Source organism: Amblyomma americanum, chromosome 4 (assembly GCF_052857255.1).
Source record: "Amblyomma americanum isolate KBUSLIRL-KWMA chromosome 4, ASM5285725v1, whole genome shotgun sequence".
NCBI classification, from domain to species: domain Eukaryota; kingdom Metazoa; phylum Arthropoda; class Arachnida; order Ixodida; family Ixodidae; genus Amblyomma; species Amblyomma americanum.
In genome coordinates this window covers 167182109-167206599 of record NC_135500.1, presented here as the reverse complement: position 1 = coordinate 167206599, position 24491 = coordinate 167182109, and the positions used below count along the sequence as shown (strand labels likewise).

The 24491-nt window shown below is 47.0% G+C and overlaps 1 protein-coding gene across 1 annotated transcript in view; it reads left to right on the top strand.

Moving 5' to 3' along the window:
• Positions 1–1817: 1817 nt before the first annotated feature.
• Positions 1818–24491, top strand: part of LOC144128635 (solute carrier family 35 member F3-like) — a 216255-nt gene continuing 193581 nt past the window's right edge. The window contains exon 1 of the mRNA XM_077662176.1: positions 1818–4042. The gene's annotated coding sequence lies outside the window, so the exon portion shown is untranslated. The remainder of the gene's footprint in view (positions 4043–24491) is intronic.

Below are 24491 nucleotides of genomic sequence, written 5' to 3'. Positions count from 1 at the left end.
CTGCCAAATTCATGGGAAAAATAACCAGCAATGGGAAAGAATGAATGGAAGCGCCTCTTCTTTCAGTTACGTCAGACGAAATCAGCGTATATATTTTTGTACCACAGACCGAGCATGAAAGACAGCTTCAAATGGTCGATGATATAGAATAGGTCGTACACTGCAAGTACTCAGCACGTACTACATTTAAGTTGCGGTATCTTGCCAAATAAAATTATTTAATTTTTGATGCCTCTCAAAACAACCAGTCAGTTTTCTACACGGGTGGTACGTCCAGCAGGGATCATTATGCTGACTTCAAATTTAATTTTCTTCTATTTGCGAGAGCCAGCCTGCTGACTTCCCATTCCGCACCACTTAACCTTTCCATTTCATATTTTCGCAGGTGTGACAACAGTAACAATTGATCACGATAAATAAGATAAATAAATCAGTTCTTTTTTGACTTCATTGGCTCTCCTGTATTTTTATTATTGTGAACAAGGTTGCCTGAATTGCTCGTTTTTTAAATGATATAGTTCACCACTTCCGTGCCTTTGTAGTTGGCTGCCTCTCACTTACTCAGTTTTTTAATGCACGCTTCCTTTTCACTCTAGAAAGCTAAGATAAAGCTAAGGAATAGACTAAGTTAGGAACCACATTCTCTCAGAACATTTTACATGACGGATCCTGGAAGCGAAATGTTGCTCGTTGGCATCAACGATGCTGAGGATGGCATTCTCGAAAAGCCTCGTAGAATACGTATCTCGGAAGCATTCGTTTAAGCAAATTTAGCGAGCTAAAGCTGAAAGAGAGAATCGAATCTGAAACGTCTGGCCTCTTAGACCGAAGCATAACCGGCGAAGCTAAGCGTTTTTCGTTGCCCGTTAGCGCTCGGAGAAATCAGCAAACTGTGCGCGCGGAACGCATGGACCGCGTGGGACTACTAGCGCTAGGTACAGGACGGTGAGTTGAGGACGTGTCGCAAACGAGCGACAGATGTGCGCTACAATCGCCGCCACCTCAGTACTGATGCCAAGGAGTTTGAGGAAGAAGTGAACCCTCTAGGCGTTTACCCCGACCATGGGCTCGTCGTCCACAATTTCTACAGACAACTAAGCCATAAACAACGGGGTACGACTGACCCAATTTGTACAAAACTGAGGGGATCATGATGGCTGACAAAGGTTTTGACAGAGAGCATCCAGATCTAGCTGAAGTTGGCGTCCGAATGGATGGCCAGCGTTGTCAGTCAGAGAGCGAAACGAGAAATGTTGAGTACAAGACATTTAACGAGTTAGTTGAGGTCGGAAAACTTCATTGTCATCAAGTATGCGTAATGGATTGGTTCAGAACTGCAGCTTTTAATGCTTTCCTGGAAACAATCCATGACAAGGACAGTGTGTGTAGTGAGAAACGTAGCCGTTTCCCAGCAGAAGACAACGAAGAGAACAACGCACCTATTGCACTTTAAGCGAGAATGAGAATGCTCACCTAGATGTAACCTGGCCCTCAAGTCCTAGATTATTATTTATGCGGGTATTTTGACCAGCATACTTAAATAATAAGATAATCTAAAAGAATCTGCACGAACAGCTTTATTCAAGGGCAAGCCAAGCAGAAGGAACCCAAAGGCGGATTCGTGCTTTGTAAGGCAGGCGATTTCCAGCAATTCGTTCGTGAAGCATCCTTATGATTGCGTGCAAACAGCACGCTGAGTCTTCACGATAGACTGAGTTGAAAACAAGGTTACTATCGAAGGTGTGATGCGTGTAAATGATACAGCTTTGTCTGTATTACAAGAAAAGGGAACTTGGAATCAATTGTGTTCGTAAAGAAAATGTGAGTATAGAAAACACGTAGTGACGCTGGTGCATAGGAAGCCCAACGCGTTTTTGCATAAGAACACTGCCCAGTGCTTGCAACGGTTTCTTTGAGTGCCCGCCTGCCTACTATAGTCAGCACAATTCAAGAATGAAGCGGCCAATACCTCTCACAGGAGGCCCTCCTGACAATGGCACAGGCCTATTGTCATGAAGCCGCGGTCAATCGCCTTGCACCTGCCACCCAGCTGCTAGCGGCCTTGGCAGTGGAAAGACTTGACCACGACGTTGGAAAAACGCATTTGAGGAGATTTTCCGCTTCGTTCTGGAGTCGTAACTGCTTTCTTCCCAGCTGCCTCCCGAGAGGGAAGCTGCGCGGTTTCTCCCCACTGACCAAATAAGGGAAGAACAACGCTCGCCGCTTGGTGCGCCTGCAGAAAGCAGTGACCGCGTTCCATTTCCATCGCGTGCCTCACAGAAAGGGAGAAGCGCCGGGAGCAGGGCCCGCCGCTTCGGCCGGCCCGTCGTTCAGGCCGGGGCGTAAGCGAGCACTCAAACGGTCCCGCGGCCGCACCGTCGGGGCCACAACAAACCGGCGCTGCCGCTGACGTCGGAAGAGGAGTCCAGCATCGATCCAGCCGTCGGCCCGTCCCCTTGCCGTCTCGCAAAACGCATGCGCAGGTGGCGCGGCCTGTATGTGTGTGTGCTCATACGGGGCGCCCACCGGAGGAGCCCACCACCACCCGGAGAGGGCCGGCCTGCGCCGGGGAGTCGGGTCCGGAGCAGCCACGCTGCCTGCCTCGGCCCCTGCGGACCTGCTGCGAAAGGGAAGAGGCACTGCGCGCCGCGCACACGTGCTTCTCCTGCGGCTCTGGTGGTGCGCTGCGGCTGCTCCTCGCCCAAAGCAGCGCGGCGGAGGACTTGGCCTGGGTCGACGCTGCAGGAAGGGACCGACCGATTCTTGCGCAAGGAAGTGGACGTGTGTGCGCGCTCGCCGGATAGCTAGCTAGCTAGCTCGGGCGGCCCGCGCGCTCTTTGCGAGGGCGGCGTGGGAACTCGTGTTTTGAAACCTTCGCTGTGGGCTTTACTAAGCGGGCGGCCACCTCTCGTCCTCGCTTGCACGCGGCCGCCGATCTCATTGGGAGAGGAGGTGGACCGACCGACCCAGTCAAGTTGCGCAAGTTTCGTTAAGGAAGTGTGGCGCGGTGGCGGGAACGGAAGAAAGAAAAGAGGAGCGATAGAAGGAAGAAGAAAAGAAAGGCGGCCGCCCACTCAATTTTCTCCGCATTGCACTGTCGTTTGCCTCCCGGTACACATATCTTTTATCCTTTTATTTCGGTCACCGAGAACGACGCCGAGCAACCCCCAGCCACGCTTCGCCGTTGAGCGTTACGCAAGGCATGCGACTCGCGGCTGCCCGGTTCTGTCGAAAACTCGGCGATTGAGGGGTAATATAACTCTCAAGCTCTTGTTTATTTTCGGGCTCTGGCCGGGGCCTCTTTCTCAATGTTCTCTTCTGGTCCGAAGCGCAACAGAGGCACAACGTAAACTGCTTGCAATGCGCAGTCGTACGTCACAAACGTGAGCCTTATAAGAACCACTTAGAAAGCCAAGACCGGAATAGAAGAAGGTTGCGCATCGATTGTTTTGCCCCAGTGCTTGCGGCGCATCGCCTATTACGCAACCAAGAATGAAAGATGGTAAGGCTCCATTTTCCGAAATGCATCGCATTTGGAATCGATTTTAAAGAGGGCGTTTTGTGTCCGATTCTGGCGAAACTGCAGATGCTGTAAAGGCTGTCGCAATACGGTTTGTTCTGAGGAAAAAAAAAAACAGAAAAAGGGAAACGGGAAGGCAACCGGCAGATTACTGAAAGAAGCATCAAGTGAATCTCTCTGACAAACAACAGGAATTTCGCAAGGGCACGCGAGAGCCTCATGGGAACAAAGTTCCGCAGAAAGTGAGTTTTCGGGTGAAAGCACCAGCGCCAAACGCAAAGAATAGGAAAAAAAAAGGCAACAAGTCGTCCTCTCGCACGTGGGAACATCCCGAGGACGACTACGACGGCGTGGTGAGCGCCGCCACAATACAAGGACTTCGCAAAGAAGTGTGCCCAACCGCTCGCTGAGTGTCGACACTCTCGGCCGGGGTTCGGGCCCCGAAAGCGAAAGGCTCGGGATCAAGCTCGCGTCCACGTGCTCGAGGATTGCGAAACTCCGCCGAACGGCGAAAAAGAACCGGTGAGTGACCAGGATCTCCTTCGCCCTCTCTCCTTTCCCGTCGGTTCTTTTCCTTTCTGGCGAAACGGCAGGTTCTCGGAACGTGCCATTGCGCAATAAGCGTAGCGCCTGAGTGAAGCTCTCCTACATAACTATTTCGAACGCACGCCTCCCTTGCGCAATTACAGAGCGAGCGAGCCAGGTGCTGTATACGCGCGAATCTCGCCGCTCGGACGACACGCTCCTCATTTGGAGCGCAGAGCATAGGCTATACTGGAACACTCAGCGCAGTCTAGAAGTGAAATAAACCGACAAAGCGCAAAAAAGTGGATGCGTCACCGCTTCGCGAGAGCGAGGTTTCCACTCAGCCTTTGCGGCCTCTGAAGCACGCTGCCTTGCTAAGCACGTGGCATTGCGCAGTCGCGCTAGTATGACGTTGAGCGAAGCATTTCCTTCGCGCCTTGCTCAAGGGAACTCGTATTGTGTGTAAATCAGGGGCTGCATTAGACCACGAAGATATAGTAGAGCATCTGGTGCGGGGTGGCCGCTCACAATTTCGAAAGAAGTAGGCGTCGTGGACGTTTGACGTCTAGTCCAGGGACTGTGCTTAGGCTGCTTGTTAGTGAAGTGGAATCCACTACTCCGCCTAAATTTGTACTTTTAAGCAGAAGTAGAATTTCTAATGCCAAGTTAAACTGGCGAGTTTTTATAGAAGCCAATAAAGAAACTTCTTACCGGTGTCCATGAAGTTTCAAACGACCTTGTCGCTAATAAAGAAACGCTCAATAGACTTTGTAGAAATAGCGGTAGCTCTATGAAATTGAGCTTTATTCATAAAATTTGTGCCTCTGGTGAAGGTGGGCTCACAGGATTATGCATAACATTTCGTAGTTTAACAGAAAGTGCGACGTATTTCTACGGATCGGAGGGAATATCTCGTAGCAAGCTCACTGCTGAATGTTAACAAGCACACAGTGCGTAGCAGTTAGATATTTATTAGTAGTTGACGGCGACAGAAAAAAAAAAGTTTCACGAGCTTTTAGGCGATCCTGTGCGCATTTAAATTGACTGCTTGCTCCCGTGAGTGTCATGGTTTAGTACTGGCCTACACAATAGACTTCGATTAAAGGCGATCCTCATATCTCACTCATTCAAATCCTGCTGCTCCAATAGCTTTCACTTGAATGTTTCATGGCTATGCAAGCGATATTTTTCCTATATTTTTTGTTTGAATTTGAATTTGTTAACAATAAGCGCAACTGTGGCGATCCTCGCTAAAACCCCCGGCCTCGGAAGTAAGTCGGACTGTAATTTGGTCCAAAGTATTCCTTTTCACCACTCGGTAAGAAAGAAACACACCTCGTTTATTATAAACGGAGGACATAGGCGATTTCTTTCCGGGCAGTAGGGCATAGTTTCTCTTGTCGCATGACGAATCACGCCGAATCTCACACAGTGAAAGAACAACGTGAAATCCTTCGCTTAAAACATTCTATTTAGGCTGTACCCATGAAGTCGACAGTGCCGGACAGGAATTTATAACGTGATGTGGCTAGAGAGCTAGAATTAATAATTTGATTGGACTTTAATTTACGTTTGCATACAGCTAAGACATGAAAAAATGTGGCTCTTTACTAGCATAGTGGACGATTTCAATAAATTAAACACATAGGAAAGCTTACTAGCACCCGTGAACATACGTCTTTGCTGTGCAGTTAGCGGAAAATGAAGAAATTTCGCACTTTTCTTTTGAGAAGATGAACCGAGCAGGGCACGCCGCTAGCTAGAAAAGGAAGAAAGGCTATGTAGTAAGTGTGCTATGACGTCACTTTAACTATGCACAATATGAATATCTGATTATGACCCTAGTGACGTGGGACTGTGAGTAGCGAGCGGTCATATTGAGAGAGGTGATCATCCCGTAAACTCTTTCTGTATCATCGCTTCCGACTAAAAATACCTTGACACATTTGGGTGGTCATGTTTGTAGATGAAGAAGGAAGGTTCTTGAATCATTTGCCATTTGCACGGAACACAACGCATTGAACAATAAAACTATTTTTGAAATACATTCAGATTTAAAGTTAATTAATTAGCGATATGACCTAAACGGAAGCTAGACACTGATAAGAAAATAATATAAGAAGACACTAGTAAAATGGAGTTCTTAACTTAAAAAAGAAAGAATAACACTTTCTGCTGCGGACAGAAGAACGTGTACATTTTTTATATATGTAGTCTATTTATAGCAACAACTTGAAAAGGAAAAGGGCGCAGAGCATCTGCATATAAATTACTGCACTCAATAATCGGCAAAATCAAACTGAGCATAACGAATTAAGAATCTATGGAGAGGGCTTTTAAGAAGCTCACTGAAATGAAATCGAAGCCTGTGCTTCGCCTTGGCTAAAGCACTGCCACGCATTGTCGTTGTCGCAACCAACTGCTCCAGCACGACTTTTTCCACATTAACGTTCCGCTTGAAGTCGTTGTGTGGAACTGGAAGGGCGCGAGGAACAGCCATCTTGTGAATTGGACTCAACAAGCTCGTTTCCATGTTGCGCAAAGCTCGATTAAAAACTCGTCGGCCTCCTGGTTGCATATTTCGAAACCATACCGCGAGGGAACCAGAAAGAGCGCGCACACACACTAGCACGACGGTCACGCCCTCTACGGCGTCGCCTTGCTCTACGTCCAGCCAGCGCCGGTCTCTCCTAGTTTCTCCTCTCCTCCACCAGGGTCGATTCGCCATGTTTGTTATAGTTTTGCTTGGCCCGCTGCATGTACACTGCATTTCCAGCGGTGGCGGGGATTTAGCGTCACGACGCCCCGGCAAACACAGGGCGTGGCAAATGCTATGACTTCCCCACTGCGCTCGTCCCGTCCCGTACCGCACTAAATCACGGAACAGGAAGGAGCCGCATTGCACGCGGGCAATTGGGCATCCGAGAAGAGGGGCAACTTCCGCTGACATTTGAATAGTGCAAGAGATAAGTAAGGCGGAACTATAGAGGAACGAAAGCAATCTCGCGCTGTGGGTAACGCAAGAGTACCTGTACGTTCCCGTTTCCCCTTTCTGTTCGCTAGGAGACCTTTACTTCAGTTTTTGGTTTTTATGAGGTTTAAAGTTCCCAAGCGACTCAGACTTTGAGGGACGCAACAGTGGAGGACATCGGATGATTTCGACCACCTGGAGTCCTTTGATGTGCACTGATATAGCACAGTACATGGGCCTCTTGCATTTCGCCTCTATCAAAATAAGACCACAGCGCCCGGGGACGAACCCGCGACTTCCCTGCCTTTCATCAGCTCCGCCTTGGTTACCGAAGACGGCAAATGACGTTGCTTCTTTAGCCGTCATTCATGACGTCACAAGCTGCAAATACTAATGGTAGAAGTGCGAAGGAATGGATAGTGAAAATAATCAATGCAAAAGGCGGCCCCAAGTCTCGTTTCCTTCTGTCGCCTGTGCATGCTTCTATAAATCGCGCTCGTTTCACCCGTGATTTTCGAACGCATTATGAATAAGGGAAGTTGTTTGGTTATTATTACTTTTTATATGCCCAGTTTGCCGAACATCGGGAATGTGAAAATGAGCTAAGCGAGGGTTTTAACATCCCTTGATTTAGGTTGCGCAGAAGGTGGCATTTATCAATTTCTCTCTCGCTTGCTCAGCGTGACTATGCCTATGCGCTATAGGATTCTGAAGATTTATGTACTCGTAGAAGGGCATTATAGCTGGCGGAAATTATTCCAGTGCCTTCGGCTGCGTCATGCCTTCTAGATGAATTGTAGGTTTTCCGCGTAAAAATTCGTAAATTTGTATACATTAATAGACGTACTACAAATAACACACACGGATCCAGACTTTAAATATACGCAAAAAAAAGAGGAGCAAGAACGTCCACCGTAATCGCGTAATCAAAATGCCTACGGTAAATCTAGGCTTCGGCCAAGCCTTGTCATCAATCAATGGACCGCAATTTTCAGGTCTATAATCACCACCCACGTGTTGGGATTTCGCGAGCCCAAAGCAAGAAGAAGAGTATTAAGACCCTCTAAGCTAGCGACAATTCATTATTCAAAATGAAACAAGTCTCCAATTTCTCCTTCTGCATTAGGGAAAGAGCGGCCGGCATGTCCCCGGGAAAAGGGGCCATTTTCTAGGTCCCAAATAATTTTACGTTTTCATTCATAACCATCAATCATGGCCAGCTAGCGCCTCAAATTCTTTATTGAGAAAGCCGGACTGGTCGTTGCTCCGCATTATATCATTCCTTTCTACAGAACAGCACGATTACGCTGAAAAAATTGGCACAGTGGTATTAGAGGCTCGCGCTTTTGTTGCTGACACCATTTTCGTCTGAAGTGCAGGGTTAGGGCGAAACCCATAAAAATATCATCCGGTTCAGAGAGTGGTTCAAAGTAAAGAAATAAATGATACGCAATAATGCAGGCACGACAAAAGAAAGAGCAGGAGAGAGATCGTAGGGTCCGTCTGCAAGCCAGGAGTCGTACAAAGTTAAAACATTCGCCCTCCACTGCAACCAGTGGGATCGAGATGTGTCTGGCATAGTTCGGACGTCAGACTCGGCGGCAGTGCAGTAGTCTTAACTCAGGAGACCCCCCCAATAGGCCTCTCTCGTATGACGTCAGTAGTTCTCCGGGTTGCAGCATCGATAGATTGGGCCATTTTATTCGGATTGGCACATACAGCGACGCATCGGTTTGACGATTTGCGCCAAGCGCTTGCGACAGGGAGACACGGCTTTGAGAGAAAAGAGCAGCGATCGTTGCAAGGTGACATTAAATGGTAGGCCTTGTTTCCAGTTTGCGTTTCCATCGTTAAGGCCGGCGTAGATGAATTTCGCAAATCGCCGTATTGATAGGGAGACCGATTTCTCGCAACATGGTCCGCAACACTGCACGCAGTGTTGTAACTGCGTAGTTGTATCTGATCGAAACTGTAGTACTCGTTTCAAGAAAAGTTTGAGGCCAATTTGAAGGGACTGCCTCATTAGAAGAATAGTTTGTTCCTGACCGGCATCGTGCCGACACAAACATAGCATTAAGAGTGCAGTCACAGCTAATTATTGAACTATTAATTAAGATAAACGCACTGAATATAAACCTTAGACGCCAGGTAAAAAAAGTTCGTCGTGATCCAAGGCATCTGTTGTTGGGCACCAGATCTTACGGTAAAAAGGACCAGCCATACTTTGTATCACACTTTATTGGCGCTGAGGTGGATGCTACAGCCACGCCCATAATAATGGCAGGAACTATCAAAGCGTTTCGCAAGTTACATCGGTTCATATTCGACTTGCGACCATCCCTTCAATGATCGTAACACCCGGGCGTGTCTGCTCCCTTCAAAAGCGCCGGACAAAAGTGCACTGATCCAATATGCCAATAGATTTGAAAATTTGGCTTTTTATTTTCGCTGGTTCTTGGTGTATATTCAGCTCCAGCGCCACCAAGATGTGAGGCCAAGTACTCAAGCCCCAGTCGTTGGGCCCATCTGCTGGTCCTAGATTCAACTCAGCCAAGGCGTCACTGAACTCAGTTGAGAATAAATAAATATTTACGTCACAGAAACGGCGCTATGGACACGATTTCTCTTTGGAGAACGAAAACACGCGCATGTATGCAACGGTGTTCTTACGGGGCACGTTTGACCGTTGTATTAACGCTGTCTTGGTCTCGGCCTGGATAGCCGGATGCAGTCTTCTCATTTTGTAAAGACCTGGGAATATCGGACAATGTTGATGCAGTTTTGTGAGGGCAAGGAATCGGTCTTTCTTTTTGTTTTCTCGTTTTTCCCACCGCCTGACATTCAATTATTCTCTTTTCAATACTACACATAAAAGAAGCGTTTGCATCAAGTTTTTTTCATATCTCGAAAGACGAGATAAGAGGCATGGGCACGCACGCACGCACGCACGCACGCACACACGCACACACACACACACACACACACACACACACACACACACACACACACACACACACACACACACACACACACACACACACACACACACACACACACACACACACACACACACACACACACACACACACACACACACACACACACACACACACACACACACACACACACACACACACACACACACACACACACACACACACACACACACACACACACACGTATGCGCATACATACATACATACACCATGCACACACACGCACGCGCAAATCGTAAACGAAGAGCGCGCACACGTGCTCGCATAATCAAGCCATGGGCCGGGCCGCAGATTTGTACTGCAGCGCAAACTGCACTCCGCTGCTTCCTTTATTTTTTCTTCGCGCCGACTTTTTGCAGTGCCGTGCTCTGTGTATACTCTCCGGCAGACCGGTCGGTGACCAGGCGAGGAACGTCGCCATAGTGACCGCTTTTATGATTTGCCACAAACACCGGGCGCTTTCGCTTGCCTCTACCCATGCTTTTTCCTCCTCACGCGTCCTCTCACTCTCTCTGCATTGGTCGTTCGTCGGCCCATGTCTGTGCGCGGCGCTATATCTGGGCCACACTGGCGCCGGGTCAGGGTAACCAGGTGGCCGGCTGGCGTGATAATGACCGCTTTGTTCCCCCGTGTGTCCACTTCAACGGAATCGCTGCGTCGCTGCCGCTACACTGCCTTTGCTGATATATATCCTTGAGCTTGTTTACTCCCCTCTCCATTCTCTCTGGAGCTGTCGCGCGATTTTTAACCAAAGTGGAGAGCCTTGTTTAACACAGCGTCACCCGTGGACCTGCGTACCTGGGAAATAGATATTGTAGCATGGGCAAAGACGCCCAGGTTGTTGCGGTGCTAACGCGTATCTTAAAAAGTAAAGCCGCCGCAATACGAGGCCTCTCTTTTACTCCAGAACACGTCAGTTTCACCCGTGCTCTGTGAAGGGAGGGCACGGATTTCACGTCTGTGCGAAGCCGCAGTCTCAGGTTACGGTCTCATTTGCTTAGTGTTTCCCAATATGTAAAAGGCGTAACATTATTCCTTGCAATATCAGGGGGTGTGTGGCACGTTGTTTTATTGCGATAGCATCGGGAGGGCCATGAAGTCGAAAGCTGTCCGGTGTCGGCGTCCTTGTGAAGCCTGCATCTGTCAACCGTGGTAGGTGGTATTCAGGGGGGATTGCCTTCTCAGCACCTACCACGGTTGGCAGGCGGCAGGTGGAGAGAGGGCAATCTCTCTCTACACTTTTATGACAGAGCTAGAGGAGGGAGACGCCGGGCTAAGAATGACTTAGCGAAAGTTAAGATGACTAAGAATGATTACACAAAAACGAATAAAAGAAGCGATTAGAATAGAAATGAAATAAGAATCGAATTCAGATTGGAATAGCATACAAATGAATTTGAATAGATTGCTGAGTGAAAGACAACGGAATCAAAATTGAAATAGGATTATAATCGGAAGAGATTGGCCAGTAAAACAAAAATGCTGTTTCATGTCCTTAGCATCAATCCAATTGATCAGATCTAAATTGTTTTCTTTTGTATTGTGATAGACCATATGGGCCCGGGTTACAGAAAGAGAGGTGTACCTTCAGTATATCTTAAGCACATTATCTTCGCGGGTGTATTCAGTCAGGTGCAGGGGTGGGGGGGGGGGGGGGGGGGGGCTTTTTAAAGAGGCAGTCTACTGTTGGAGACGAGCATAAAATATTATCATATTCTGGTAGACCCCAACCACATCTCGGGCAGAACTCGCTGTTAGGCAGGAGTTAATATATTAAATTGGCAAAAAAAGTCAGGTCTTAGCGGATAGTAACGCCACGCTGTGTTGTCACGTTGCGGCTAACATGGTAGACGTCTGGATTGAATATATATACTGCGAGCGTGCCCCGGCATCATACAGGATTGAGCCGTCCACATAACCAATTGAGCCGCCCACCTTTCGCTCTTCCAGTAAACTACCACTGCTTTTATTGTCTAACCTTGCCTGACCACCTTTTAAGCTTTTCGATTCGAGACATTGATATTCACGAATTTCCGAATATTCGACTGCTACCGAATACTGCTGACTTTCATAAATCTGACTGAGGCAAAACCATGATATCTAAGGAAACGAATGCATCGGTCACATCGTGTGCTGCTTGGATTGTACCTCGCGCGGGCGGCTTTCTCTCATATCAAGTGACGAGGGATATATGACCGACCACCCGCTTCGTGCTATCACAACGCAAAAATAGCGCGTTTATTTTTTTCGTTTGATCCATAATTTGCTACATGCTTAACGTTCACACCCATGTGGCACGTGTCCTGTCACCTTTACGGCTCTTCTAGCGCGAGCTCCGCTATCTCACTTTGGTCAACTACGACATACGGAAAAGCCCACTTGCGGCTTTTCGCAAGGCGCTCTCGAAGAGGGGCTGAGTCGAGGTGTCATCGGCAAGGAAAGCGATCGTGTCAAAATCCCGCCTATTGCAGGGCGCAATGCAGCCGGAGCCCATATATGACGTGCAAGTTAAGGAAGGCGTGACGATGATAAGAAGACCCTTGTCGCAAGGCCAAGAAATAGCTTGGACGTGTAGTTTCGGTTTCCGAACGTCGCGGCAAGTCGCGGAGGCTGTCGCCAGCGCATTCGGCAGCCATCTGAACTCACTGCGCGGCCCTTTCGAACGCCGACTGGCGCAATCGCTGGTAATTTGTTTTAGAGTACAGCTCTTAAGCGCCCGTTCGTGGGTTGAGCCGCGTCGCCGCCTTAACGTAACCGAGCCAAACCATAAATAAATAAAAGTAAACATTGGCCCGACTGGGATTCGAAAGCCCGGCGGCGCGAGGAGATAAGCTTCGCAGGCCACTGCACGAGAACACAAGGCTATCGCCGCAGCTCATCATCAACAACAACAACAACAACAACAGCTCATCACGGCTCGGGTTAAACAGCAGCACCCTCTCGCGCTGCGCATTCCACATTGTCGTCTTCATGAACTAATGCTACTATCGAACTAATATCGTCGCCAGACGTGCCGGCGACCCAGCAAACCAAAACCACGGGCCTACAGAGCCTGAGACACTTACACAGCTGTGCTGAAATTTCGCATTAGGGAATATCGTAATCGTCCATAGAAGTTTTTTCTCTTAGAAGGACTCTCCCCGTTGTGACGCCAATACGTGAACCCCTCGCCTACGTCCGCGTTTTTCTCACAGCACGAAGAAACTGCGCGCTCGTCAAGGGCTTTTCGCTGTTCTTGCGATGGAGCAAACTTACAGGGCTTCATAGCATTTTCGAATACTCGGAAGTGTTTTTCTTTAAGTTCACATATCGGAGACATTAAAGGCACAGGTGCTACTTCTAGTAATAAATGGGCCTTTTGTATATGTACGCCAATAACCAGTTACCCTTTTAACGCGAGAGCATCAAAGACCCCGTTACGCAGAAAATCTGTCGCCGGCGTTGTGAGCGATAAATGGGGTGGCGTAGGGTGGCCCAAGCAGCCACCCCCAGAGAAGCAACCTAGGTGGGCAACATACTTCACGTCCCCGTGTGACGTCATCAAACGTACCCACCGGATTGTGAGCAAACTACCCACCGTGGCAGGTGGCAGTTAAACTAATGGTGAACGCGAGAGGTTGCTCGGGAAGAACGATTTGGGTCGCACAAGACCCAGCGGTGGCAGCACCCGCCATCGCAGGGAAGTGGCGCATCCCTTGACCGCTGCATCATTGTGGAAGGCGTGGTATGAGGACTCCGAGGGACAAATTAACGTAAGCGTATATGGGCATTAACTCATTAACACTATCGCTTCATATTCTTAAGGCGGAACCTAAGTGTACCCTCCAATTTTTAATTTAAGTTTAAGAAAGTTCCTTCACTTTTGTGTGCCAGCCCCTTGAATTGTGTAAAATTATTGGGGAAATAAGATGAATCGCTTTTGCTTAAACACGCATTGTTTCGATTGCAAAATTTTCTCAGCTTAAATGAAATGTTCACGTCGGGGTCTCCTACCTAAGTAAGGGAGACTGGAACCTAGCAATTACTGGAAGCAGAATCATGCTGTAACATTCGTAACTTACTTTTGAAGAAGTGTCGAAAACAGCGGCGTTATAATTTCTTCCTTTCAAAAATTGCCAAATATATCACCCCACAGTGAAAATAGGTGCGATAATTGCGTAAAGTATCTCGTCAGGACGTCTGAAGTGGACGAATCAGAAGTACAAAATTAGATTCTATGTTGTCTCATCGCCTAAGAAGTTCACAAAACTTCCGTGGCTAATGTCATTCATTACAATTCATTTATGAAGTTTTAACGCTCTAACAGGCGTCATCTCTGGAATTATAAGAATTTTTCTTTCCAGTCGGAGTCGAGTAGAATACATATGGTTTTGATGTTGGAGAACACTTCTGCTTTCGAAAAGCGCTTAGAAACCATTAAAGTCCTAAATATAAATTGCGCATGCAACTTTCTTTGTTATGCTAGAGATTTCGAAATCAGTGCACTTCGTGATTTATCAGAGCAGCTCTGCCTGCCCTCCTGCAGCTCTTGATTAAGAGTTGGGCTCTGTTTCTATATAAAAAAAAAACAGCGAAAACGAAGACGCAGGGTAAGAAAAAAGCACACACATACTATGTTGCCAGAACATGAATAACCAACTCGCCCAGCAATTCGCGCTTCGGGGCTCTGTCTCAGGACTCATATGTCATGACAAGGGAAAAGTACGCAATAGAGGCATTAAAAAACTTGTGCGTAATTGCAGCGCGATTGCAGCTAGAACGTCAAAATTTGTATGGTGCTATTCTCTTTGCGTTATTTGCAGTAGTTTAGAGAACAGCACATTACTTGCTTAATGTGCCACACGACCATAGCTCTGAACGTTATGTATGCTGATCTTTGTTTCCTTCGTGTTTTGAGGGTTGCCTCTGGCTGTGAAAGCATGACAAATTGATGCAGTGGTCTGACTTTGGTCTTGAACACTCGTATGAGGAGGAGGAGAAGAACTTTAATGGAACAGGAGAGGCTGAACACTGGTATGAGACAACTGGGAAAGCCCAGTATAGCTTTGAAAAGGCACACGGCATTGTCGCGGAAATCGACCGGCATCAAAATCTAGGGGCCATTTTGCTCTTTACCGGGCTTTCACACAATTCTTCTCACACAACCGCTTCGCGAGTGCACTTTTGACATGTGATCTTTTCTTTTATCTGAAATTTTGTCACATCTGCGCTCTTCGTATTTCAAGCATTTTAAATGACATGAACGAGAAACAACTGATGCTTTCGTAGCCGAACGATTTTCTTTCGTCTGGAGGCGCGCGTTTGATAACAATAATAAGAATTGGTTTTGGAGGAAAGGAAATGGTGCAGTATCTGTCTCATATATCGTTGGACACCTGAACCGCCCCGTACGGGAAGGGATAAAAGAGGGAGTGAAAGAGGAAAGGAAGAGAGAGGTGCCGTAGTGGAGGGCTCCGGAATAATTTCGACCACCTCGGGATCTTTAACGTGCACTGACATCGCACAGCACACGGGCGCCTTCACGTTTTGCCTCCATAAAGACGCAGCCGCCGCGGTCGGGTTCGAACCCGGGAGCTTCGGATCAGTAGCCGAGCGCTCTAACCACTGAGCCACCGCGGCGGGTGATTGCGAAATCGAAACTTTTGCCTTATCTCCGAAGGACTGCTGCAGAGTGGGTTGCACAAATAATAATCCGTTAACACGACATAGCCGTCACGGACAAGTAAGGTTCTTCGAGAAATTGTCGACAATTTGAGATGGTTAGCCCAAGAAATTATTGCACTAACAATTTTCATAACCACCAATACCCTTCACCATCACCCGGTGCGGTGGCTTAGTGGATAAGGAGTTCGAGCATTTAGCCCGAAATCGCGAGTTTGAACTTGGAAACGTCGGAAACTTGGAAACGACTGACCGACCGACCGACCGACCGACCGACCGACCGACCGACCGACCGACCGACCGACCGACCGACCGATCAATCAATCAATCAATCAATCAATCAATCAATCAATCAATCAATCAATCAATCAATCAATCAATCAATCAATCAATCAATCAATCAATCAATCAACTACTTAATTATTCGCCCTCCCTGTGATCATCGCAGTAAACAGCAGCGATTGAAAGCGACGCGGTGAACCAGCGAATCCTCTCGCAGCAGCCCGTCTCAAGAGCGACAGAGGATTTCAACATTCGTGTGGACTTGATACCATCCAGCAGCGCTGTCGAAACGGCCCAGTGGTTTCTCTGAGAAGAGAGGCTAATCGGCAACCCGTGTCGTGAACGAAGTCGTTTCTCGTGAACAGCCTTTGGCGCAACTCCCATATCTCGCAGTATCCCCGTATCAGGGGTCTTAGCCGCTTTCGTCACCACCTTATCCTACTCGTCTACTATCATATAACCTCCGCAGTCCGCGGGCCAGCACGTGAGGCCGGCCGCATTCCCTCCGCTCTGCTGGACGCTATCACCGGCGCCCTCAGTGGCCGTTATAGGAGGCGGCGGCAAGGTTGACGCAAGGCGCGGATGTTGCATGCCACAGTGAGATGACGTCCGTCTCAGCCTGCACGTACCACTCTGTCCGGTTCAGCCTTTGTTCGGTGCTCGTGGCGTCTTCGCTTCTACGCAAGTCGGCCGATAACGAGGCCGCGAGTTTCCGTTATCTAGATCATTGCGGAAGGGTGCCAGATATGCACGAGCCGGATATTCCATTTCGTGGTGTGCGGGTGTGCGGGCACCAGGGCCCGTTAAAGGGTTGTAATTAGTGGGCGATCATCTCTTACCTGTCATTCACAATCATGGGCTTAAGGGCAGGCATCTAGCTTAGTTGGGCCAAGCAATTTTTCAGAGGAAGCGCTACTTACGTAACTGGCCCGATAGCTGAATAGCTGATGCAATGGTTACAGGCTGCAAAGGCACAATGGAGCCAGTAAATGGCTCTATGTGGCAAAAAATTGCGATCTGCTTGGAGATGCCTTTAAGTTCCCAAGTTCGGAGGAAAACATTTCCCTGCTGTTAAGGAATGTCTGGTTTCTTTCAAGTCTGCTGCTTCGTGCCTCTTAGCATCAACGTTTGGAGAAAACTAGGTCTAGCGTAGCATATGAAACATGATTTTTGCTTGTAATGCTTTAGCATTAGAAGCCGCACTGTGAAGAAAAAATGTCCGGCGTAGTATACCACCTGCCATGGTTGGCAGGTAAAAAAGTGGAGAGGGGGAAATACCCTTCTTCGCTTGTAGGAAAGAGGCCGGAAGGTGGCCGCCGCGTGAAGAGCACAGAGGGTGGCTATCGCGGATGGAGGAGGTTCTTACACGAGAATAGAGGGTGGTTGCCAGGGGAACAACCCGGCGGGAGGCTATCATGGAAAGTGGAGGGTAAATCAGCCAATGCCAATCAACTTTCGCGGATTAATGCGCTAAGCCGAAAAGCTTAGCTCCTCAAGCAAGGAGAAGATCTAATGCTAACGCACTGTTGTAATAATAATAATAATAATAATAATAATAATAATAATAATAATAATAATAATAATAATAATAATAATAATAATAATAATAATAATAATAATAATAATAATAATAATAATAATAATAATAATAATTGGTTTTTGGGGAAAGGAAATGGCGCAGTATCTGTCTCATATATCGTTGGACACCTGAACCGCGCCGTAAGGGAAGAGATAAAAGAGGGAGTGAAAGAAGAAAGGAAGAACAAGGTGCCGTAGTGGAGGGCTCCGGAATAATTTCGACCACCTGGGGATCTTTAACGTGCACTGACGTCGCACAGCACACGGGCGTCTTAGCGTTTTTCCTCCATAAAAACGCAGCCGCCGCGGTCGGGTACGAACCCGGGTACTCCTGATCCGCACTGTTGTCGCAGAATGATAATTAAGAGCTCCCGTAATATTTTTTCGATTGCATTACAGCTCCAGCTGCGAAATTTCCTGCCTGCAGTTTTCGAGAAAGTGTTAAGGCGTAACTACTGCTGACGCACATGAGAGAGAGGGGGGGGGGGGGGGGGGGGGGCTTTATTGTCAGGTAGAAGATGGTGATCTTCTTGGGTCACTTCAGCTGCTCCAACTGGCCGGCAGTTTAAGCCTTTCGGCGACCTCCTGCGCTATTGCCATGCCCCGGGACTTAAAGTCCGGGTCAGGGCTGGCGAGAACAGCTTCCCGTTTTTCAAGCGTGGGAGATGTGACTAGATCTGCCGGAGGCGGATCCTCCGTGCAGTGCCAGATTATGTGGTCTAAGGTGGCAGGCTAGCCACACTGCTGACAATACGCGTATTTACCAAATTGGGAAAGATATTGGAATACGTCCACGGGTTTGGCTGCAACCGCGTTTGCAGCCGCCTCCACGCGGTAGCCTGTTTGCGGCTGAGCGAAGCGTGCGGAGGAGGCAGGCTCGCTCTAAGCTCCCTGTAATAATTAGTTATGGCCTTTTATGTAATTAGCGTCTCACCCCTTGGGACATCCGGGTACGCTACCCCGCATATTAGAAGTTTCTCTCCCTGTCTGCCATCAGCGGTCAGCTTACTTCGACACTTGTTTCAAGCGGCGGAGAAAAATAAATTATGCAAAAAAAGTAAGAGGTTCGTGCAGGCAATATACAACCTCTGTAATTACTAGTTGAATTATGCGAATATTTGAAATTTCTAATACGAACTGAATGTTTGTTATTCGGTTCATATTCGATTCGAGAAATTGATATTTGAAAACACCTGAATATTTGAAATTTGGACAGCGACCGATTACCGCCGCGATTTTCATAGAATCAACCGTGGCAAAACCACAATATCTGGACAAATTATCGGAAGACCGACTGTAAAGCATCAGCAAAAACACAACAAAGGTGTCGTCCTCTTCGGTTTCTTCAGTGTCCTTTATTGCGTGGACCGGTAGCATTGGGACGGTGCTAGGGTTGGACCCCGTGCGAAATTGCGCAAGTGGGCTTTCTCATATATCAAATGTAATGAGAACAAGATCGCCGACCCATTTTGAACAATCACAACCCGCATGAGCGCGGATATTTGTTCGATCCATAATGTGTTACATGCTTAACGCGAACAGCAATGACTCTCGTCCTATAGCCTTCAAAGCTATTCAAGCGCGAACTCCACCATCTCGTGTTGGACAAATATTGTATATGGGAATGCCCACTTGTGGAATTTCGAATGTGGCTCCCGAAAGGGGGCGGAGACCAGATGACATGGAAGACAAGCGACCATGCAAAAACCCCGCCTATTAAGTGGTGCACGGTAACCCTGTGTAGCTCAGGCATGGGCGTAACTGAAGGCGTACAAGGATGACCATAAAATACACATTGTGGCTAAGCAAGAAATAGCGTGGCCGCGTAGTTTCGGTTTTTGAGAAATCCAGCTTCGCGTCGCTGCTGGATTTTCGTTTTTTTTCTTTTTTATGTTCCGACACCATTGCGCGTTTACCTCGCTTACGTCTGCTTTGTTCTTTCGGCATGACGAAACTGCGCTCTCGTCAAGGGCTCTTCGCTGCATTTGCGATTGAACCTCCTCACAATGCTTCGCAGCTTTTTCGCGCTACAAGGCAGTTCTTTTTTTTTTGTGGGGGGTGTCTACGAGCGGTGCGGATGGGGTCATTTATCAACTCGACCTTCGGACAATTTGGGCATACAGAAGAAAAGACAAGAGCATTGCCTATTTATCTTTTTCAGAATTTTTTTTTCATTCCGCACAAGCATTCGGTATTCGATCCTGAATTTGAAGGAATTTTTTTTCACATTCGTATTCAAATCGTATGCGAAAATTTGAATATTTGCAACCCCCTACTAATTACGTTTGCGTATGAACTGGGGTGTAGTAAAAAAAGGCCTCCTAATGGCTTTTCTGAAGGGTTTGACCGGAACATGCTTTTTAGGCAAGAGCTGTTGTCCAGCGAATTGTATTTTGCATACTCATAAAAAAAAATATATTCGCTTCCGCACGCGGACTTTTTCGCATACAAAAGAGAAAGAAAACAAATTATTCAGGGCTCAGCTCAGGCTTCGAACTGAGGTTGTGATGCAGTTTTACCTGAATATCAAGAAGTGTTGCCGGCCGTCACGCATTTAGGCGCATTTAAATTCGGATCCAATTTTAGTGCAGAAGCACTATTGATTGATTGATTGATTGAATGAACTTTATTTCCTCGTAATAGCGAGTGGAGACTGGGACTAAAGGTACCAATGACCTGACGAAAGGTCCCAGCCCCTACAGCAAACAGTTTCGACAGCAGTGATAAAAGACGGAAATACATATCAAAGGCAAAAGTACAGAATTTGCACAAGTACAAACATATTACACTTGTAATACGCACTACACAGCCACAATGCACACATATCACAACTGCACTGTATATATTCATTTTGTGACGGGATATATGTACATACAAACAAGCAGAAATGGAACGGAATGACATTGATCAAGAAAAAGAAACAACATCGGCTAGTAGCAATGCGGTTTAAGCTTTTTTGAAAGCACACAATGGAGCGCTAAAGTCTAACGCTTCCTCAATTTTGTTTAATATTTCAGTTGACTGATATAAAAATGTTTGTTTTCCATAATTTGTTCTTGTTTTCGGCTTGTGTCGGACGTTTCGCCGTAGACGGGTAGACCCCGAGCAAGATCTTGCGATGATTGTGGGTTTGTGCCAAATGAAAGAAAAATGAAAAAAAAAAGCACACAAATATCCGCGACTGGGATTCAAATCCGCGGCGGCGCGAACAGATCAGCTTCGCTGGCCACTGCGCGAAAGCTCTAGGCTATCGCCGCAGGCGAATACGCCTCGTGTTAAACTGCAACACTCTCTCACGCTGTGCATTGCACATCGTCTTCTTCATCAACTAATACTACTACAAAAGAACTATTCGCGCTGTGAGATATGTAGCGGTAGTGACAGAGAGGTGTGCGCTGCATGCGTTGGCGAGGACAACGTTGTGGCAGAAACACGGCACTAGAGCAATACGCGTTGGCAACATTGCTGCAGGAACACCGCACTGGAGCATAGCACGCCGGCGTACATTGGTTAAATTGGCACTGAAGGTAAAAAAACTGAAGACGCGCATAACGGGCTCCCTTTATGAGTGGACACCTCAACCGCGCTTTCAGGTACGTGGTTGTGGTGTCCACCTGCAAAAAAAAAGTGCTTTCGCAGAATACTTCGTGCTTAGCAATGCCAAACCGCCAGCAATTTTTTTAACATGGTCCCCATGTGGAAGCTGAACTTAACCGCCGCGTATTTAAACACGGTGGGCATTTAAGCCTGGTTTGGTTTGTCAACACCTCCCTCATTTAGAAAACAAAACGCGAGTTATAATCGAGAGCGATATTCCGTTAATTTCAGAGACATAAATAATCTCCGTGATTTCTCAGCGCATTTTTTTAAATTTTCTACTCGAACTATTGTTTCAGTAACGCAGACGAAATGGTAGTGTATGTGCTTCGCTCCCGTAGCTCTCGAAATATACGTGAACGTGGTCTCAGTTTTATATTTTAGGTTGCGTTTTTCGAGTCGTATTTTCTGACTAGACCAGCCCTGTCCAACAAACGATGTCACATTAGCAGTGCTGTACATATATATGGGGTGACATCCGCAAGACTTCTCTGACACGTATAAATTGACTATGGGACTGGCCAAAATAATTTTTCGTTAACTAACGATTATGCTATCGTCACTGAGACCGACCGGCATGACTGACCAGCTCTTGGATGCCTGCCGTCGCGGTAGTAAGCCGGGCGCCGCCCATCAACAACAGACGTAAAATGCGTTGGCCAATCATGAAATCTTCGGAAAAATCTTGTGAATTTTGCCGTTCCTACCCTTTCACGCACTTTAGTATGTGCTCCAGGCCGTTTCTGACTCTGCTCGCCGTCTGTGCAATATGTAGGGCAAATTAAAAATGATCGCCCAACTATAGCTGACGTGAAGAGAGACTGCAGTCGGTTTCAACCAGGCATTTCCCGGTTCTTGGTTATTTTTGAGCACCAAATTTCAGCGGCTATCTTCTCACGCCGACTGTAGAAGGGAGAATAATTTGGTTAATACTGGTTCGTGGCATCGACGTAACCATTAGGTACTTGTTTTCAATCGGAAGTATCGGTTGTTACGCCAAGGTAAGCCACTGCTGAGCTGTTGGACTTCAGTCGTTACACCAGGAAAGTCCTGAAGATATTAACCAGCTGACAATCAGGCCTAGCTGTGCGAAGGGACTTTCCCCGGATCAGGAGGAAGATGCCGATGTATTGCAGAGGCGCTCCGCAACAACTCTGATCCCTTTCCAGTGCAAACATGAGTACTCGGTCAATGTTCCCCCTCAATGTATGCCGGCGTCCCTGACCCGATCAAAGCTTTTTCGCTGTTGATAACGGCACTCTTGCAGTTGTGTGCGTCAGACGCACATTATTTGCCCTTTGCAATCTATGGGAAACGTGTCCTAGCCTGATATTCAGTCCTAACTGAGGGAATTTTTTTTTCGTACGAGGGAAGCGAGGAAAGGAGGGAGGGGGGAGGACAGCTGGTGAAGGTGAGAGTGACTTGCAATAGCAGTGCTTTGTTTTGCGTGCGAGATAGAAGCAGTGTGATTGGTGCATACTGTACAAAAGCCATAAAAGAAAGCGGTGTTTTGAAGGTACTTAACCAGTGAGGAATAAAGTTGGTTTTAAAGGAGCTCTGGGTAGGCATGCATGCAGCCTTTACTTGCTCAAACTGGATAAGATAAGTGACCTGACCTACTTGCAAAGTTTACTAGGCTGCGGGTGATATGAAGCAAGATGGCAACAAGGAAGGGAAAGAAGATCTGTAATTTGAACTTTTATCTCCTGCGCAGCTGTAGGCTTTGGGAAACCTTGTCGTGCAATATGAGTGCAATATCAATCATATACGGCGCTTATTTTTATTTTTGCAAACTGAGAGGTGAAAAAAAAAACTGCTGTTTGAGAAACTATAAAAAATAGGTTCATCGCTTGTGAACAGATACCGAGACTATGGGAATTGTTGTATAGTTCCTGAACAGAAACAAAAACTACGAAAATAATTACTGAAAAGCAGAGCTGCTGTAATAAAAAATAAAGTAACATTATATGGGACATATCGCAGAGCGAAATATTAGAATAAGGTAAATTATTTCATTTGCTTACGTCAGCCAGTTTTGCTGACTAATTCGGAACAGAAAAATCTAGTTAAAGACTCGTTTTCTACAGCAAATTCATTGCTAACTCTCGATGTCGATATGGATAATGCGGTTCTTTAAGCGCAGTGTTAGCGGTGTTGTCTGCATAGCGAAATGAACTTGAAATGCAGTGGTACCACTAACAGCGCTGAAAATGTGCAGCTACCAATTAATTTCTTCAAGCAAATAATACTGAGCGACTGCTGTTTTAACTTTCAGCCTGAAGCCGTTTCTTTCGTTTAGCATCTGTTAGTTCTCTTTATGAGAAGATGAACGTTCTTCAGACGGAAAGCTAGAAAGTGGAATCAGAACGGAAGTCAGCTAAAAGAAAAAAATCTACGAATAAATTTCACTGCATTCAATACAAAAAAATTTATTTTGCACGAAACATCACTATTTAAGCAATTTTCATGTCTTTGCTTCCTGCAGGAAAACAAAAGAAACTTCCCACATGCAAGAGCCGAATGCGTGTGGCGCTCTATTTATTCGAGTTTCCTATAGTTTATAAATTTGGGACAGAACGTCAAAATTTACGTGAAATATTGAATGCTCCTTACATCACATCTCACGAAAGGTATCGTTTAATTGCAGTATCTTTCGCGCGTGAGAGAATAAATAATAATAAAAAAACTCGTGAGTGTAGTTTCAATCCACATCGACACGCAACGCCATATTTTGATAATCAGAATTCATAAATCCAACTACGGACACCAAAAAGCGTCCGTGACCCGATTTTAGCTCTACACGTTTTTACCTTTATACTAAATTATGCGCTGCGGTGGGTGCTGTTTTTGTTTCGATATGGCTCCCGTCAACGTTTTCGGACATTAGCCACACACATACAAGAAGCAATCACTGTGCAGTTCAGTGCAAAACAGATATATGCAGTGAGTGCCAGGCTATGATTGGACACTAAAGCTGGCAAAATCTAGCTAAAGCACAGGGGAACTAGGCTAACTATAACAAAGCCCTCTTCCTAGCTCCCAGAGAACAGAACCTAGACCTAAGCATCTCAGGAGCGAATGGTTTTTCTATTGACACGCGAACACGGGTTCCCTCTCCTAAACAAGAGGAGGAGGAGGAGGAAAACTTTTATTTCTATTTACAGTGAGAGGTCGATGGGGCGAGCCGGAAGGGCCCGTCCCTTACAAACACTAGGAGGGAGCCCTAGTCCGGGATCCCTGTAGCTTCCGCAGCGGCTCGGGCTCTAGCTACCAATGCCTGTTGGGCATGGAGTTCGGAGCAGCCGCGCAGGGCAGCTTCCCAGGCCTCTCGAGTGGGGTGGAGGTGGGGTGGGTAGGCAGG